This window comes from Prunus dulcis, chromosome 7, assembly GCF_902201215.1.
Source record: "Prunus dulcis chromosome 7, ALMONDv2, whole genome shotgun sequence".
NCBI classification, from domain to species: domain Eukaryota; kingdom Viridiplantae; phylum Streptophyta; class Magnoliopsida; order Rosales; family Rosaceae; genus Prunus; species Prunus dulcis.
In genome coordinates, this window is record NC_047656.1 from 3,174,772 (window position 1) to 3,194,703 (window position 19,932).

General features: G+C 38.6%; 1 long non-coding RNA gene across 1 annotated transcript; it reads right to left on the reverse strand.

Moving 5' to 3' along the window:
* Window positions 1–4,187: 4,187 nt before the first annotated feature.
* LOC117634372 lies at window positions 4,188–6,184 on the reverse strand. Its single transcript, XR_004586767.1, has 3 exons — window positions 6,097–6,184; window positions 5,649–5,713; window positions 4,188–4,680 (listed from the first exon to the last, which is right to left on the reverse strand). It is a non-coding gene; the product is annotated as an uncharacterized LOC117634372 (long non-coding RNA).
* Between the last annotated feature and the right edge of the window lie 13,748 nt (window positions 6,185–19,932).

Below are 19,932 nucleotides of genomic sequence, written 5' to 3' on the forward strand. Positions count from 1 at the left end.
AAATCAAAATCAAAACAATACCTAATTGGAAAACATAATCAAAACCAATTTCAAATTAAGAAGCACAAGAAGAGTGAGTCCCTTTCCCATGTAGAAGATTTAGAATTCATGTAAATTAGGACTCTTCATACGCATGGTACCATTGATTGCAGTGAAGTTTCATGTTCAGTGGGTTGGGAAGTCCTGTAAACACGAAAACATACAAGCCAAATAAAACAATAGTTATAACTAACTACCCACAGTTCAACTATTGGGTGTTGTCTAAAGTCAAATGTTGCATATTGTAAAGAAAAGGCATTAAGAAAATCACGTTAGATTTTTTTAGAACATGTTCAAGATCTTTCACACAATCTGAAATATGTAAAGACATAAAGACATACCTGGAGCCATCTTCCTTGAGTACACGACCTCTGAACTCATCCAATCCGTAGCAGCAGCAACAATCCTAGCAAGAATAGGAACGACTCAAGACTTCTGCTCTCTCTTAGAATCTGTTTAAGCTCTCTCTTTAGGATGAGAATAGGGTTAGAGAACGTGTCTAATGAGAGTAGGGCTTTAAGCTTATATAGGGCTAGGTCAAGTCGTCTCTACTCATCATCGAGGGCTTACTTGACTAATCTTCCAAGCCCACTTAATTGGTTCACGCAAAAAAGGAAATAAATAGGACCCCTTAATAGGCTTCAAAACCTTTCCTTATTCCACAAGGTTTTGGGCCTCAAGGTATAACTTAATTTAAACTCTTATCAAAACCTAATATAACTTAGTATATAGTGCACCGATCTAAATTGGAAAACATAACATTCTCCCACTAGATCAAGCACTAGAGCACTAAGCTTCTGTATTCCGAAAGGGTTGATAATCTTATTGGCCATGAGTTTAAAACAGTTAAGTCCTTCCCCTCAAGCTAGAGTGAAAACGTTTAAACAAAACGGACTATAGACAAGCACTGCTCTCTTTATTAAAAACAAGCCATCTATTACATAATGCAATCTCAAAACACACACCTATAATGCAAACCTTAATATGTACTGATCCTTAATGTGAATCTTTATACTTTTCAGTACAAGTGCCCCTTTACGACTTAGCAAGAGTCAATCCGCAATGTTATTAAAACAATAGTATCTCAAAAGAGACCATAAACTCACATGCATAAATAAAATTGCATAACAAGTTTAAACATCTAAATAGTCAAAATTGTAGAATTTATTCAATAATAAATAAAACTGTCTACTAAATTAACATCCTTAAATGCAAATCCCTCAATCCAGAAAACAACAAAATAAACAAACTAGTAAAATATCAGAATGGGAACAAGACTCCCACTAGATTGCAGCATTAAAGCTAGGAAATAATCCCATGCTCTCAACATGTCTTAGAAAATATTCTGGTGGCAAAACTTTGTGAATGGATCTGCAATCATATCTTGAGCTCTGATATGATCAAACTTGACTAGTTTGTCAGCTACCTTCTCCCCCATTATTAAGTATTTTCTGTCAATATGCTGAAGTCCAGATGACATCTTGTTGTTCATGCAGTGAAAAACAGCCTCAATGTTGTCATTATATATCTGTATTGGTCTACAAATCGAGTCCACCGCCTTAATGTCTTTAATAAAATTCCTTAGCTATACTGCATGAGAAGTGGCTTCATAGCAAGCTATGTATTCTGAAAACATGGTTGAACTCGAAACACCATAGTATTTAACACTCTTCCAAGCAATAGCTGCTCCTGCCTTCTTGAAAAGAAAACTTGAAGTAGAAATGTAATCATCCTCTGCTTTTTCAGGATTCGCATAAGCATAACCAACAAGCTCTAAATTCATTGTGCGTCTTTAAATCAACATATAAGCCTTTGTTCTCTGTAGGTACCTCAGAATCTTCTTTCCGGCTATCCAATGTTGCATTCCAGGATTTGACTGAAATCTCCTCATCTTGCTAATGCACAACGCTAGGTCTGGCCTTGTACACACTTATGGGTACATAATGCTTCCAACTAGAGAAGCGTACGACTTGTTCCTCATCTCATCTTCTTCTTCTTTATTCTTGGGGCAATACTCATTCTTTAAATCTCCTTTAGCTAACGGAATTTTTTGTCCAGAACATATACTCATGTCAAAATGCTTGAGTATCCTTTTAATGTAAGTTTTCTGCGATAGGCCTAGGCCTCGAGCTCGGTCTCTCTGAATTCAATGCCTAACACAAAAGCGGCTTCTCCCAAATCCTTCATCTCAAAATTGTTTGAAAGTAGCTCCTTAGTGTCTTTCAGTAAAATTGTGGTTATTTGTAGCCAAAAGTATATCATCGACATACAGCACTAGAAAAATAAATGGGCTCCCACACTTCTTCAGATAAATGTATTGATCGACTATGTTCTCTTCAAAACCGTAAGATGAAACAGTTTGATGGAATTTGAAATACCACCTCCTGCTTGCTTGCTTTAGTCCATAAATTGCCTTGTCAAGTTTGCAAACCATATGCTCTTTTCTCTCCTTTGCAAACCCTTCAGGTTGCCTCATAAAATTTTCTTCTTCGAGTTCATTATTTTGGAAGGCAGTTTTGACATCCATTTGATGTAAAAGTAGGTCATAATATGTCAACAAAGCCATAATGATGTGGAAAGAATCTTTGGTGGAAACTAGAGAAAACGTCTCAGTGTAGTCAATTCCCCCCGGTTGGGTGAATCTTTTGGCTACCAATCTAGCCTTAAATCTTTCGATTCTTCCATCTTTATCCTTCTTTGTTTTAATTACCCATTTCAAGCCTACCAATTTCTGACTCTTGTGAGGTTAAACTAATTCCCATACTTGATTATTCTTCATGCTTTCGAGTTCATTCAACATCGCTTCCCTCCATTTGTTTGAATTCTGACTCTTCATAGCTTCTTTAAAACTTGTTGGATCAGCCTCATCTCCAATATCAAAATCTGAAATTGCTGTCAATCTTCTTATTCTATCAGATCTCCTTAACGACATTGGTTCGGGTGAATTTTCTTGTTGTGGATTTTCTGCAGTTTGTTCTTATTGTTATTGATCAACTAGTTCTTCATACTGAACAACTAGTCTCAACAATTTGAGTACTATAATTTGGACAGTTAAAAAAAAAAAAAAAAAAACTTAAAACCTAATTCGGGTAAAATCTATAACCTTTTGACCTTGTAGGATAACCAGTAAAATGACAGCTAATCGTTTTAGGATTGAGCTTCTTCTCTTGAGGGTTATAGATTCTAGCTTCAGCCTTGCAACCCCATACATGAAGATGTCGCAGATTAGGCTTTTTGGTAGTCCAAATTTTGAAAGGTGTCTTAGGTACGGAGTTACTAAGCACCCTATAGTTTGTTGTTTTGATCGCTTCTCTCAAAAAGCGTAGGCAAAACAGGTTTGGAAATCTTGCTACAGACCATATCCTTCAAAGTTTGATTTCTTCTCTTAGCCACACCATTCTATTGCAGAGTGCCTGGCATTGTGTACTAAGCAGCTATTTCATTATCTTGTAGATACCTAGCAAAAGGTCCAGCTCTTCGTCCTCCTTCATCAAAACGTCCATAATACTCACCCTATCTGTCTGACCTCACAATTTTGATGTTCTTCTCAAGTTGCCTTTCTATTCAGTTTGAGAAATCTTGAACATTTCAAAAGCTTGAGACTTTTCTGCTATGAGATACAGATAACCAAAACGAGATTGGTCATCTATAAAGGTGATGAAATAGTGATTTCCATCAATTTTTTGATGAGGGAATGGTCCACAAATATCTGTGTGGATGATTTCTAAAAGATTGCTACTGCGAGTTGCACCTTTCTTTTTAGTCTTAGTGAGTTTTCCTTTAACACATTCAATATAAATTTCATCATTACCGAAAGTCAGTAATGGCAAGATTTGTTCCTTAACAAGAATTTTCATTCATTCTTTTGAAATGTTGCATAAACATCCATGTCATAACCTAGTGGATGTTCCTGCAATTCTAATCTTTTTCTCACTTGGTTCAGCTATTAAAACTTCACCATCTTTATTGTAATTGTGACAATGTAATCCATGTTTATTGTCTTTAAATTCTGAGATACAAAAACATCTTTATAAAACCAAGTCTTAATAATCTTAGAACATAAATTAAATTTATCTTTATTTAGGGTACTAAAATTACATTATCCAACTCTAAAATAAATCATGAATCCAACTTAAAGTCAACTACTCCAATAATATTTAATGAAAACAACAGGTAGCTATCTAATCCTCCTTGGCACAACGTGCTGCCATGAAGGTGTTGTTCTCCCTAGTAGGGAATGAGTCAAGTACCACTATCTCCCTATTAGTGGTGGTATCGAAAATCTCAACATGTGATTCACGTTAGGGCATAGGTTTCACAAATTGCACTAGGAGATTCTTGTATCGAAGTAGCTTATTGATGTTTCGTCCTCTCCCATAAGCATATGCACTGAGCTTGACAGCGATCCTGAGACTTCAAAGACTGTCCTTAAATTTGTAGCAGTGTATATCCTTATGGGTCCTCCATAAGGTCGACGATGTCGTTGCGCCTTAACCCTTTTTCGCTCCAGCTCATCTTTGTTCCACTTCTTAATTAGCTCCACTATATTCTTTATTAGAATGCCATTCGTGTCAACTTGTTACGAGTGACACCTATTAAAAACCAAATGCTTCTCCCTTTCCCCAAACTTTTGGAGTCATTCTATAGAATACATAAACGAACAAATAACATGAGTGAGATCATAATTGATCTAATTCATTATGGGAATATCTTTAAAATCAAACTTCCATCTTTTGAAGTTTGATTAGCGAGTATTTCAATTTGCAAAAAAATTGATTGAGGAAGTGTTCAAAGCTATAAGGATTTGCAAAAGAAAGCATGAATACTTTCCAAGAAACCGATTCTCAATTTGTTAAGAGAAAACAGTTTTTCCGTTTAACTTTATTCATAAAACTAACAAATAATGTATGCAAGCTTCCTTAATTAAGTATCACACCTTTGTGGCAAGAGATTACTTATAGCTTACACAAATTACGTGTTATCCTATGCCATCATAAACAAATTACAAGATAGATTCTATTTGTTGAAGAAACTTATCAAGTAATTCAGGTATGATGCAATTTTGGTTATTTCTTTAGGGTTTGAGTATTTAGGTTTGGTTTTGTCATGAATTTTTTTTTTATTCTCAGAACAAAGACAAACACCTATCTAGCTCAGAAAATAACCGAACAAACACAGTTCAAGAGAGAAAACCCTAAATTGCAGTGAATAGTAATTTCTACCTTGAATAGCAATTTCTGCCTTGACCTAATTAACACAACACACAGCTTTGTTGTGATATGTAGGCATTTTTAGGGTTTTAAGGTCATCTGGTAGGTCAAAAATGTGTTTAAAGTTTTGAAGATATGAAAAATCAAATTAAAACATGCTTTTTCAAGATTCTTTAATATTCTTGATATTTAGAAAACATGTTTAATCCATCTTCAAATTTTGAGCATAACCAAAACTCATTATGGCATGAACAGATAATTAATCGTAATAGGAATGCTTGAAAAACGATTTTAGTGTGTGCGAATAACCATATGCTCTGATACCAACTATTAGATTTCTTTAAAACATGTTCAAGATCTTTCACATAATATGAAATACGTAAAGACATAAAGACATACCTGGAACCATCTTTCTTGAGTACACGACCTCTGAACTCATCCAATCCATAGCAACATCAACAATCCTAGCAAGAACAGGAACGACTCAAGAATTATGCTCTTTCTAAGAATTTGTTTCAACTCTCTCTTTATGATGAGAATAGGGTTAGAGAACGTGTCTGATGAGAGCAGGGCCTTAAGCTTATATAGAGCTAGGTCAAGTCATCTCTACTCATCCCCGAGGATCGACTTGACTAATCTTCCAAGCCCACTTAATCGGTTCACGCAAAAAAGAAAATAAATAGGACCCCTTAATAGGCTTCAAAACCTTTCCTTATTCCACAAGGTTTTGGGCCTCAAGGTATAACTTAATTTAAACTCTTTTAAAAACCTGATATAACTTAGTATCTAGTGCACCTATCTAAATGGGAAAACATAACAAATCATTCATAAAAGGGCAAGAAACTACCTACTAAAACTTTGAAAGTAACAGGAAGAAAATAACCAGAAGGCACGTGCCCGTTTTTTGCCCGTTCCTTCTCTGCACGTATCTTTTCTAGATCAACCCTACACAAGCAATAAGAAGCAGCTACATTATGAAAACTATCATAGAGACCACATCAATAGAATAGAAGTTAGAACTACCTTTGTAAAGGCTTGCAACTATCTCAGAGACCACAACAACCTCCACTATATTTTTTTTCTACTACGACCATGATTAAAAGTTTATATCAGTTGTTGAACTTTCACTTACATAAACAAAATCAAATGCAATAGAAACAACAACACTCAAAGCAATCATATAAAGCAAGAAAATTGACCTACGAACATAAATCCAAGTACAAACGTTTCAAATCCAAATTACCTAGTCTTTGCATTGAGGTCAGAGGAAACAAAATTCCCTACAATACAGGGGAAAGATTAATGGTATTTCAGTGGAAAGAACTGAGGAATAAAAATTCCCTACAATACAAAAGCAAATATGATAAAATAGCACTGCAATCATTGTCGAACTTTCAATTTGGCAAATACTAGTTTAGAACATAACTCCAGAAAGAAGATTCCACATGAACAAGGACAGACATTCTCTTCTCCAAGAAGTCTGTTAAGGCTAGTGGTGTGAAGGCTGCCAGTAGCTAGTCTGGCTCTAGATTTAATATTTTAAGGGATGATGATGGTAGGGATGATGAGGATGCGGGTGCCACTCCTGGTCCTTTTGGTTTCAAGAAGGCTTCTAAACCAGTTGCTCAAGCTCATGAGCGTGCCTCCCCTATATCTAAGGGTTCTGTGAAACAAGTTGGCACAGTGCGTAATGTTTCTACGTGGGTCTTTAAAAAGCCTATGAGAGATATTACTAACTCTGCAGGTCCTAGAATTGTTGCTAAACCTGATTCTGGTGCTCGAAATGTCGAGCAAAATAGGGTCGGGAGAGCTTTTACTAGCTCTAAGGGTCTCAATGCTGTGGGAATGCAAGTTTGTGGGGAAAATGTGCAGGATGATCTTCTTGGGAAGTTTTCTTTCAATGTGAAGGGGCCCTTATTTTCCGAGTCTTCTCTTGGGAAAGGTGGGCTGATTCATGACCATGAACCCCCTAACATTGGCCAAAAGGTGTTCAATGAAGCTTTCTCTTCTAGTGTTGGGTTAACTTTCGACGATATGGATCACCATGGAGACTTTGTTGATCAAGGTGATGCTGAGTTTGGTGTTGGTATGGCTAGGTCGTTGAACAAGCTGCCTGTACTAGTGGTGAGGCTGCAAAATTGTTGAATTAGGTTTTTCCTAAGTTCTTCCCTCTCCTCCTTTTTTATGATGATTATTGTCTCCTAGAATGTTAGGGGTGATGGCAAGGAAAGTTGTGCTCGTACTATTAAAGATTTAAAAAGGGCTTATGCTATTGATATTCTAGCTATTCTTGAGCCTAGAATTGGTGGTGCTAGAGCTTTGCAAATTGCTAAGAACTTGGGTTTTTCTAATTATCATATTGTTGATGCTACTGGTTTTTCTAGGGGTGTTTGGTTGTTATGGAATGACAACTCCATCTCTATTCAAATTATTGCTCATTCTAGTCAGTCCGTTACGGCTCTACTGCAATTGGGGACTAATTGGTGGTTGCTCACTGTAGTGTATGCTAACCCTTGCCCAGGTATTCGTGAGTCTCTTTGGGCTTATTTTGATGGTCTTGCTCAGGCTTCTAAGCTGCCTTGGTTGATTTTAGGGGATTTTAATGACACTATTTGTACTGTTGAAAAGTCTGATAATACATAAAGATCGTTCACACAATCTGAAATACATAAAGACATAAAGACATACTCGGAGCCATCTTCCTTGATTACGCGACTTCTGAACATATCCAATCCGTAGCAGCAGCAGCAATCCTAGCAAGAATAGGAAGGACTCAAGACTTCTGCTCTCTCTCAGAATTTGTTTAAGCTCTCTCTTTATGATGAGAATAGGGTTAGAGAATGTGTCTGATGAGAGCAGGGCTTTAAGCTTATATAGGGCTAGGTCAAGTCTTCTCTACTCATCATCGAGGGCTTACTTGACTAATCTTCCAAGCCCACTTAATTGGTTCACGCAAAAAAGGAAATAAATAGGACCCATTAATAAGATTCAAAACCATTCCTTATTCCACAAGGTTTTGGGCCTCAAGGTATAACTTAATTTAAACTCTTATCAAAACCTGATATAACTTAGTATATAGTGCATTGATCTAAATAGGAAAACATAACATTCTCCCACTAGATCAAGCACTAGAGCACTAAGCTTCTGTATTCCGAAAGGGTTGATAATCTTTATTGGCCATGAGTTTAAAACAGTTAAGTCCTTCCCCTCAAGCTAGAGTGAAAAGCGTTTAAACAAAATGAACTATAGACAAGCACTGCTCTTTTTATTAAAAACAGGCCATCTATTACATAATGCAATCTCAAAACACATGAAGCACCTACAATGCAAACCTTAATATGTAATGATCCTTAATGTGAATCTTTATGCTTTTCAGTACAAGTGCCCCTTTACGACTTAGCAAGAGTCAATCTGCAATGTTATTAAAACAATAGTATCTCGAAAGAGACCATAAACTGACATGCATAAATAAAATTGCATAACAAGTTTAAACATTTAATTAGTCAAAATTGTAGAATTTATTCAATAATAAATAAAACTGTCTACTAAATTAACATCCTTAAATGCAAATCCCTCAATCCAGAAAACAACAAAATAAATAAACTAGTAAAATATCATAATGGAAACAAGACTCCCACTAGAGTGCACCATAAGATGAAATAGTTTGAAGGAATTTGAAATACCACCTCCTGCTTGCTTGCTTTAGTCCATAAATTGCCTTGTCAAGTTTGCAAACCATATGCTCTTTTCTCTCCTTTGCAAACCCTTCAGGTTGCCTCATAAAATTTTCTTCTTCGAGTTCACTATTCAGGAAGGCAGTTTTGGCATCCATTTGATGTAAAACTAGGTCATAATGTGCTACCAAAGCCATAATGATGTGGAAAGAATCTTTGGTGGAAACTGGAGAAAACGTCTTAGTGTAGTCAATTCCCCCATTTCGAGCCTACTAATTTCAGACTCTTGTGAGGTTCAACTAATTCCCATACTTGATTATTCTTCATGCTTTCGAGTTCATTCAACATTGCTTCCCTCCATTTGTTTGAATTCTGACTCTCCAAAGCTTCTTTAGAACTTGTTGGATCAGCCTCATCTCCAATATCAAAATCTGAAATTGCTGTCAATCTTCTTATTCTATCAGATCTCCTTAACGACATTGGTTCAGGTGAATTTTCTTGTTGTGGGTTTTCTACATTTTGTTCTTATTGTTATTGATCAACTAGTTCTTCATATTGAACAACTAGTCTCAACAGTTCGAGTACTATAATTTGGATAGTGTAAAAATAAAAAAAAATAAAAAAAAAATTTAAAACCTAATTCGGGTACCATAATTTGGATATAAAATCTAGAACCTTTTGACCTTGTAGGATAACCAGTAAAATGACAGCTAATCATTTTAGGATTGAGCTTCTTCTCTTGAGGGTTATAGACTCTAGCTTCAGCCTTGCAACCCCATACATGAAGATGTCGCAGACTAGGCTTTCTGGCAGTCCACATTTCGAAAGGTGTCTTAGGTACGGAGTTACTAAGCACCCTATAGTTTGTTGTTTTGATCGGTTCTCTCAAAAAGCGTAGGCAAAACAGTTTTGGAAATCTTGCTACGGACCATATCCTTCAAAGTTAGATTTCGTCTCTTAGCCACACCATTCTGTTGCGGAGTGCCTGGCATTGTGCACTAAGAAGCTATTTCATTATCTTGTAGATACCTAGCAAAAGGTCCAGCTCTTCGCCCTCCTTCATCAAAACGTCCATAATATTCACCATATCTGTCTGACCTCACAATTTTGATCTTCTCCTCAAGTTGCCTTTCTATTTCAGTTTGAGAAATCTTGAACATTTCAAAAGCTTGAGACTTTTCTGCTATGAGATATAGATAACCAAAACGAGAATGGTCATCTATAAAGGTGATGAAATAGTGATTTCCATCAATTTTTTGATGAGGGAATGGTCCACAAATATCTGCGTGGATGATTTCTAAAAGATCACTACTGCGAGTTGCACCTTTCTTTTTGGTCTTAGTGAGTTTTCCTTTTAACACATTCAATACAAATTTCGTCATCACCGAAAGTCAGTAATAGCAAGATTTGTTCTTTAACAAGAATTTTCATTCTTTCTTTTGAAATGTGCACATCCATGTCATAACCTATGCCATCATAAACAAATTACAAGATAGATTCTATTTGTTGAAGGAACTTATCAAGTAATTCAGGTATGATGCAATTTTGGTTATTTCTTTAGGATTTGAGTATTTAGGTTTGGTTTTGTTATGAAATTTTTTTTTATTCTCAGAAGAAAGACAAACACCTATCTAGCTCAGAAAATAATCGAACAAACACAGTTCAAGAGAGAAAACCCTAAATTGTAGTGAATAGTAATTTCTGCCTTGAGTAGTAATTTCTGCCTTGACCTAATTAACACACACACAGCTTTGTTGTGATATGTTGGCATTTTTAGGGTTTTAAGTCATTTGGTAGGCCAAAAACATGTTTAAAGTTTTGAAGATATGAAAAATCAAATTAAAACATGTTTTTTTCAAGATTCTTTAATATTCTTGATATTTAGAAAACATGTTTAATCCATCTTCAAATTTTGAGCATAACCAAAACTCATTATGGCATGAACAGATAATTAATCGTAATAGGAATGCTTGAAAAACGATTTTAGTGTGTGCGAATAACCATATGCTCTGATACCAACTATTAGATTTCTTTAAAACATGTTCAAGATCTTTCACATATCGAAATACGTAAAGACATAAAGACATACCTGGAACCATCTTCCTTGAGTACACGACCTCTGAACTCATCCAATCCATAGCAACGCAACAATCCTAGCAAGAACAGGAACGACTCAAGAATTATGCTCTTTCTAAGAATTTGTTTCAACTCTCTCTTTATGATGAGAATAGGGTTAGAGAACGTGTCTGATGAGAGCAGGGCCTTAAGCTTATATAGAGCTAGGTCAAGTCATCTCTACTCATCCCCGAGGATCGACTTGACTAATCTTCCAAGCCCACTTAATCGGTTCACGCAAAAAAGAAAATAAATAGGACCCCTTAATAGGCTTCAAAACCTTTCCTTATTCCACAAGGTTTTGGGCCTCAAGGTATAACTTAATTTAAACTCTTTTAAAAACCTGATATAACTTAGTATCTAGTGCACCTATCTAAATGGGAAAACATAACAAATCATTCATAAAAGGGCAAGAAACTACCTACTAAAACTTTGAAAGTAACAGGAAGAAAATAACCAGAAGGCACGTGCCCGTTTTTTGCCCGTTCCTTCTCTGCACGTATCTTTTCTAGATCAACCCTACACAAGCAATAAGAAGCAGCTACATTATGAAAACTATCATAGAGACCACATCAATAGAATAGAAGTTAGAACTACCTTTGTAAAGGCTTGCAACTATCTCAGAGACCACAACAACCTCCACTATATTTTTTTCTACTATGACCATGATTAAAAGTTTATATCAGTTGTTGAACTTTCACTTACATAAACAAAATCAAATGCAATAGAAACAACAACACTCAAAGCAATCATATAAAGCAAGAAAATTTACCTACGAACAGAAATCAAAGTACAAACGTTTCAAATCCAAATTACCTAGTCTTTGCATTGAGGTCAGAGGAAACAAAATTCCCTACAATACAGAGGAAAGATTAATGTTATTTCAGTGGAAAGAACTGAGGAATAAAAATTCCCTACAATACAAAAGCAAATATGATAAAATAACACTGAATTATTGTCGAACTTTCAATTTGGCAAATGCTAGTTTAGAACATAACTCCATGGCCTGAAGCAGCTTATAAGCTTTTTCAATCAGAACCATAATTAAAGTTTTTGAAAATTAGTAACATGTCAACTAAAAGCATAAAAATGAAATATATAAATAAATAAAAACCAAGAACTAGCAGTAGTTATAAATCTGGAGGGATGTACGATGAAGATTACCTAGGAAGAAGCAGCTGCTGTAAATCTACACATCAACTAATGGATAGCAGAGAAATATAATTTTTTTAATTTAAAATCAACCCAAAGCAGAATCATAATGCCGGGTACCAACAAATTAAAACAGAAAACCAGAAAACAAAACACACTAAACAAATCTACACATATTCTTCTTCATATTATATTATATTACATATAGGGTAGACATCAAAAACAATTGAAAAACAACAATTATTATTATTATTTTTTGGTGAATTAAACAGAAAATTGTATACATTGAATTTGAATTGTGAAGCATAAGAAACATAAGCCAGACTTTTTCCATTCACATCAAGATAAAAGTTTTCTCTGTATGCAGATTACTGCACTATAAACTTCCTTGCCTAATGTTGAGGCCCAAAATATCCAAGGATGGGCCAAAATATATTTCTAGCCTAGTACGACACCTAACTTGGGAAGAAACCCGACTTAGGTATGTAAGAGTTCATCATATGCGCTTGCACGCGTGTCACGCCAAGCAAATATGCAACATGCCATGCAGAAAGGTCCTAACAAGCGAGTAGAATGTGCTGGTTCTATGAACCCATGCTCATTGTCCTGTCAAGCTCCATTTTCGCCCGGCCATAGCCCTTACAAAACAGCAAAGCTCGGCATAAGCATGCCAAATAACACGCCACACCAAGCGGAAAATCCTTATTTATGCACCAAGCCATGCTACAAGCTTAAGTGGGCCCAAGCCAAGCGAACACCTGGGGCTTGCTGAGCGGTTTGTGGTATGGATGGTTACGAGTATTCACGAAGCCCATTGATGGTCCATCATTAATGGGTTGTTAATTCAAAATACTTTTGGTTGAGCCCGAGAGGGGATATCGAATGAATTAGGAGAAACCAATTGTCAACATGGATAGTAATTAGGGTTAATTGGCTATAAGAATTAAGTGGAATTGGTTATGGTGAAATCGGATGCTCTAGTGTCTCATCAACTTGATTTTCCATCATTAATTAAATTGCTAATTTTCATAATTATTTTAGTTTACTTAAATAAATCAATCTTCTTAATCAACTGTTCAAATAGACTTTTGAATTAATCATAATTGGTAGTTAATAGGAAATTACAGTCTTCGTGGGAACGATACTCTACTTACTTCTATATTACTTGGCGGATTATGTGCTTGCAATAATTTCACAACAATCATCCTGCAAAGGCTCATAGTTCATCTCAACTAGCAAGCCAAGAAGTTGTAAAACCTCAGTGCAAGGTGTGCTCCAAGTATCACTTTGGAGAATGCAGGTATAAAGGCAAGTCAAAGTGTTACAAGTATTCAATTTGATATTTGATAATGTTGTCATATGAAACTTCGTCTACTCATTACACTATACATGTTTATGTACTTAGTTTGGATCGATTTTGAGGTTTTGCAGATCAATTCTTAAATCCATTTTTGGCCGATGGTTTCAGCTTCGATTCGGCCACTTCCGGTCAGTTTTTGGTCGTGGTCCAAGAACAAAAGTTGGTGCTCTAGTTGGTTTGAATCTATTGGTATAGGTATTGTAGGGTGTTTTGAGAAATTTATGTAGCTGAAAATTTCTCAAGACGCCCACGCACTGCCGGTGGTGGGTGGCGACGCGTGGGCCACTGTGTGCTGGCCCATTGAGTTCTAAATTATTTTCCTTATCGTCCTGAGCACGACGGTATCCTTGTCGTCCTAAGGATATTTCTTGTATTAGACTTATGTTAAATTCTCATAAAGGGCAAATTTATTGTTTATTAGTAAATGTCTCATTAACAGTTACACATGCTTAAACAATTAGTCCAAAGGATGTGAGATAGAGATAAAGTAATCTAAGAAAGTTAGGTTCAAGAGAGCTTTCCTCTATTATCTACATATCCTAAATGTTCATAGTCATAGGATTGTCAAATGGGCACTGACAATCCGGAAAGACCGGTATATGCTATGTCTTCTCAATTGGGAGGATGACTGGTCTCAACTCATTCGTGCGGCGATACTAAGACAAGTATGTAGGTGCTCAATAGAGAATAAGTACACTAAACACGATCAAACGAGAGTTTCTTGGATGAAAATTATACTTAAATGTCAAACAAGAAACTCCAAGTTGCAATAGGGAAACTGGCCAAGCACCTGTGCAGACAGCTCTACACTAAACACAACTACCTGCAAACATCGAAAGGTAACTAGGGAAAGGGGAAACTGGCCAACCAACTGTGGAGACATGTCTAGCAGGTGGCTAAGGAAATATTGGTCTAACAACTATACCCTAAGCACAAGTACATGCAAACATCTCAAGGTAACTGGGAACAGGGAAGCTGACCAACCACCTGTGCAGACAAAACGGGCAGGTGGATGAGGAGATCTTGGTCGAACAAATGTATACTAAGCACAGGTACATACAAATATCATAAGACAACTGGGAACGGGGAAACTAGCCAACCACCTGTGCAGTCAAATCGGGCAGGTGGCTGGGGAAATCATGGTTGGACACTTCTGTACTCTGCTCAAGTACATGCAAACATATGAAGGCAACTAACGAACAGGAAAACTAGCTAACCATCTAGGTAGACAAATCGGGCAGGTGGGTTGGGAAATCCTAGTCGGCCACCTGTATACTAAACAAAGGTACATGCAAACATTTGAAGGCAACTAGGAAGGGGTAAACTATCCAACCACCTGTATAGACAAATCATACAGGTGACTGGGAAATCCAGGTTAGACACCTGTATACTAAAAACATTTATAGGCCAACCACTTGTGCAGACAAATTGGGCAGGTGGATAGGGTAATCCTCGTCAGACAGCTCTACACTAAACAAAATTACCTCCACACATTGAAAGGTAACTGGGGAAGGGGAAAAATGACCAACCACCTGTGCAGACATATCGGGCAGGTGGTTGAGGAAATCTTGGTTGGACAACTGTGTACTAAGCACATGTACATGCAAACATCTAAAGGCAACTAGAATGGGTAAATTGGCAAACCACCTGTGCAAACAAATCGGGCAGGTGGATAGGCAAATCTTAGCCGGACACCTATATACAAAACACAGGTACATGCAAAGATTTGAAGGCAACTAAGAATAGGGAAACTGGCCAACTACATGTGCAAACAAATCAGGCAAGTGTGTAGGGAAATCCTCGTCAAACACAGCTCAACAGAAAACATGACTACCTGCAAACAACGGAAGATAACAAAGGAAGGGGGAAACTGGCCAACCACCTGCGTTATCAAATCGGGCAGGTGGCAGAGGAAATCATGGTATGACACCTGTGTACTAAGCACAGGTACATGCAAACATCTAAAGGCAACTGGAGAACAAGAAAACTGCTAACCACCTAGGCAGACAAATCGGGCAAGTGAATTGGGTAATTTTGGTCAGCCACTTGTATACTAAACACAGGTACATGATTTGAAGGCACCTGGTGAAGAGGGGAACTGTCCAATCACCTGTGTAGACAAATCGGGCAGGTGGCTGGGGAAACCTAGGTCACATGCCTGTATACTACAAACATGAATAGGTAAACATTTGAAGGCAACATGGGAAGGGGAAACTGGCCAACCACGTGTGTAGACAAATCGGGCAAGTGGGTATAGCAATCCTCGTCAGACAGCACTACACTAAACCCAGCTACCTGCAAACATCGGAAGGTAACTATGGAAGGCGGAAACTGGCAAACCACCTATGCAAACATATCAGGCAAGTGCCTGAGGAAATGGTTGCCGGACAACTGTGTACTACGCACAATTACATGCATATATCTAAGGGTAATTGGGAATGAGAAAACTGGCCAACCACGTGTGCACACAAATTGTGCAAGTGGATAGGCAAATCCTAGCCGATACATGCAAAGATACATGCAAAGATTTGAAGGCAACTAGGAACAAGAAAACTGGGTAACCCCTTGTGTAAACAAATCGGGCAAGTGGGTAGGGAAATCCTCTTCAGACAACTCTACACTACACACAACTACCTGCAAACATTGGAAGGTAACTATGGAAGGCGGAAACTGGCAAACCACCTATGCAAACATATCGGGCAAGTGCCTGAGGAAATGGTTGTCGGACAACTGTGTACTACGCACAATTACATGCATATATCTAAGGGTAATTGGGAATGAGAAAACTGGCCAACCACGTGTGCACACAAATTGTGCAAGTGGATAGGCAAATCCTAGCCGATACATGCAAAGATACATGCAAAGATTTGAAGGCAACTAGGAACAGGAAAACTGGGTAACCCCTTGTGTAAACAAATCGGGCAAGTGGGTAGGGAAATCCTCTTCTGACAACTCTACACTACACACAACTACCTGGAAACATCGGAAGGTAACTGGGGAAGAGGGAAATTGGCAAACCACCTGTGCAGACATGTCGAGTAGGTGGCTGAGGAAATCTTGGTCAGACAATTATGTACTAAGAACAGGTACATGCGAACATCTAAAGGCAACTGGGAACATGGACACTGGCTAACCACCTGTGCAGAGAAATCGGGCAGGTGATAGGGGAAACTCAGGTTAGACACGTGTATACAAAAAACATGAATTGGCAGACATTTGAAGGCAATAGGGGAAGGGGAAACTGGCCAACCACTTGTGAAGAAAAATCGGGCAGATGTGTAAAGAAATCTTGGTCAGACAACTATGTACTAAGCACAAGTACATGCAAACGTCTGAAGGCAACTAGCGAAAGGGGAATCTAGCTAACCACCTAGGCAGAAAAATCAGGCAGGTGACTTAGGAAATCCTGATTGAACACCAGTATACTACACACAGGTACATGTAAACATTTGAAGGCAATTGGGAAGGAGGAATCTGTCCAACCACCTGTGCAGACAAATCGGGCAGGTGGATAGGCAATCCTAGTCAGACAGCTTTACACTAAACACAACTACTGGTAAACATCGAAGGTAACTAGGGAATGAGGAAATCTTGGTCAAACATCTATGTACTAAGCACAGGTACATGAAAATATCTAAAGGCAACAGGGAATGAGGAAACTGGCAAACCACCTGTGTAGTCAAATCGAGTAGGCGGCTTTGGAAATCTTGGTTGAACAACAAACTGTGTACTAAACACAGGTACATGAAAATATTTATAGGCAATTGGGAATGGGGAAACTGGCCAACCACCTGTGTGGTCAAATCAGGCAGGTGGCTGGGGAAATCATTATCGGACACCTGTGTACTAAGTACAAGTACACGCAACTATCTAAATGCAACAAGAAACAGGGAAACTAGCCAACCACCTGTGCATTCAAATCGGGCAAGTGGCTAGAGAAATCTTAGTCGGACAATTGTGCACTAAGCACAAGTACACGCATACATCTAAAGGCAACTGGGAACTGGGAAACTGGCCAACCATATGTGCAATCAAATCGGGCAAGTGGCTGGGGAAATCATTATTGGACTCCTGTGTACTAAGTACAGGTACACGTAAATATTTAAAGGCGACTAGGAATGGGGACACTGGCCAACCTGCTATGCAGTCAAATCAGGCGGGTGGCTGGGAAAATCTTGGTAAAACAGCTGTGTACTACGTACAGGTACACGCAAGTATGTAAAGGCAACTAGGAAAGGGGAAACTGGTCAACCACATGTGCAATCAAATTGGGCAGGTGGCTGGGTAAATCATGGTCTGACAACTGTGCATGAGGAAACTGGCTAACCACCTATGCAGTCAAATCGGAGAGGTGACTAGGGAAATCATTGTCGGACACCTGCGTACTAAGTACAGGTGCACACAAATATCTAAAGGCAACTGGAAATGGGAAAACTGGTGAACCACCTGTGCATTCAGATCGGGTAGGTGGCTGGGGAAATCTTGGTCGTACAACTATGTACTAAGTACAGCTACACGCTAATATCTAAAGGCAACTCGGAACGGGAAAACTAACAAACCACCTGTGCATTCAAATCGTGCAGCTAGTTGGGGAAATCTTGGTAGGAAAACTGTGTACTAAGCACAGATATACGCAAATATCTAATCGCAACTGGGAATGGGGAAATTGGACAACCACCTGTGCACTCAAATCGGGCAGGTGGCTGGGGAAATCAAGGTCGGACAACTAACTATGTAGTAAGCACAAGTACACGAAAACATTTAAAGGCAACTGGAAATGGGGAAACTGGCCAACCACTTGTGCAGTCAAATCGGGGAGGTGGATGGGGAAATCATCGTCGGACACCTTCGTACTAAGTATAGGTACACGCAAATATCTAAAAGCAACTGGGAACGGGGAAATTGGCGAACCACCAATGCAATCAAATCGGGTAGGTGAGAACAGGGAAACTGGTCAACCACCGGTGCATTCAAATCGGGCGGGTAGCTGGGGAACTCTTGGTCAGACAACTATGCACTAAGCAAAGGTACACGCAAATGTTTAAAGGCAACTGGGAACAGGGAAACTGTATAACCACCTGTACAGTGAAATCGGGCAGGTGGTTGGGGAAATCTTGGCCGGACAACTGTGTACTAAGCACAAATACATGCAAATATCTAAAGTCAACCGGGAACAGGGAAATTGAGCAACCACAAGAGTAGTCAAATAGGGTAGGTGGTTGGGGAAATCATTGTCAGACACCTGTGTACTACATATAGGTACATGCAAATATCTAAAGCCAACTGGGAACGGGAAAACTGGCCAATCACTTGTGCAGTCAAATCGAGGAGGTGGCTAGGGAAATCATTGTCGGACACTTGTGTACTGAGTACAGGTACACGCAAATATCTAAAGGCAACTGGGAACAGGGAAACTGGCCAACCACCTGTGCAGTCAAATAGGGCAGGTGGCAGGGGAAATCATGGCCGGACAAATAAATATGATCAACGCACAGGTACATGAAAATATTTAAAGGCAACTGGGAACGGGGAAACAGGCCAACCACTTGTGCACTCAAATCGGGCAAGTGGCTTAGGAAATCAATGTCGGACAGTCGTGTACTAAGTATAGGAACACGCAAATATCTAAAGGCAACTGGGAACGGGGAAACTGGCAAACCACTTATGTAGTCAAATCGGGTAGGTGGTTGGGGAAATCAAGGTCGGACACCTGCATAATAAGTACATGTACACGCAAATATCAAAAGGCAACTGGGAACGGGGAAACTGGCCAACCATTTGTGTATTCAAATCGGGCAGGTGGGTGAGGAAATCATGGTCGGACAACAAACTATGCTCTAAGCACAGGTACACAAAAATATCTAAAGGCAACTGGGAACGGAGAAACTGGCCAACCACTTGTGCAGTCAAATCGGGCAGGTGGGTAGGGAAATCATTGTCGGGCACCTGTGTACTTAGTACAGGTACACACAAATATTTAAAGGCAACTGGGAACGGGGAAATTCGCCAACCACTTGTGCAATCAAATTAGGCAGGTGGCTGGGGAAATCATGGTTGGACAACTAACTATGTTATAAGCACAGGTACACGAAAATATTTAAAGGCAACTAGGAACGGGGAAACAGGCCAACCACCTGTGCATTCAAATCAGGCAGGTGGCTGGGAAAATCATTGTCGGACACCTGTGTACGAAGTACAGGTACAAGAAAATATCTAAAGGCAACTGGGAATGGGCAAAACATGCCAACCACCTGTGCATTCAAATCGGGTAGGTGGCGAGGGAAATCATTGTCGGATTCCTGTGTACAAAGTACAGGTACATGAAAATATATAAAGGCATCTGGGAACGGGGAAACAACCAACCACCCGTGCACTCAAATCG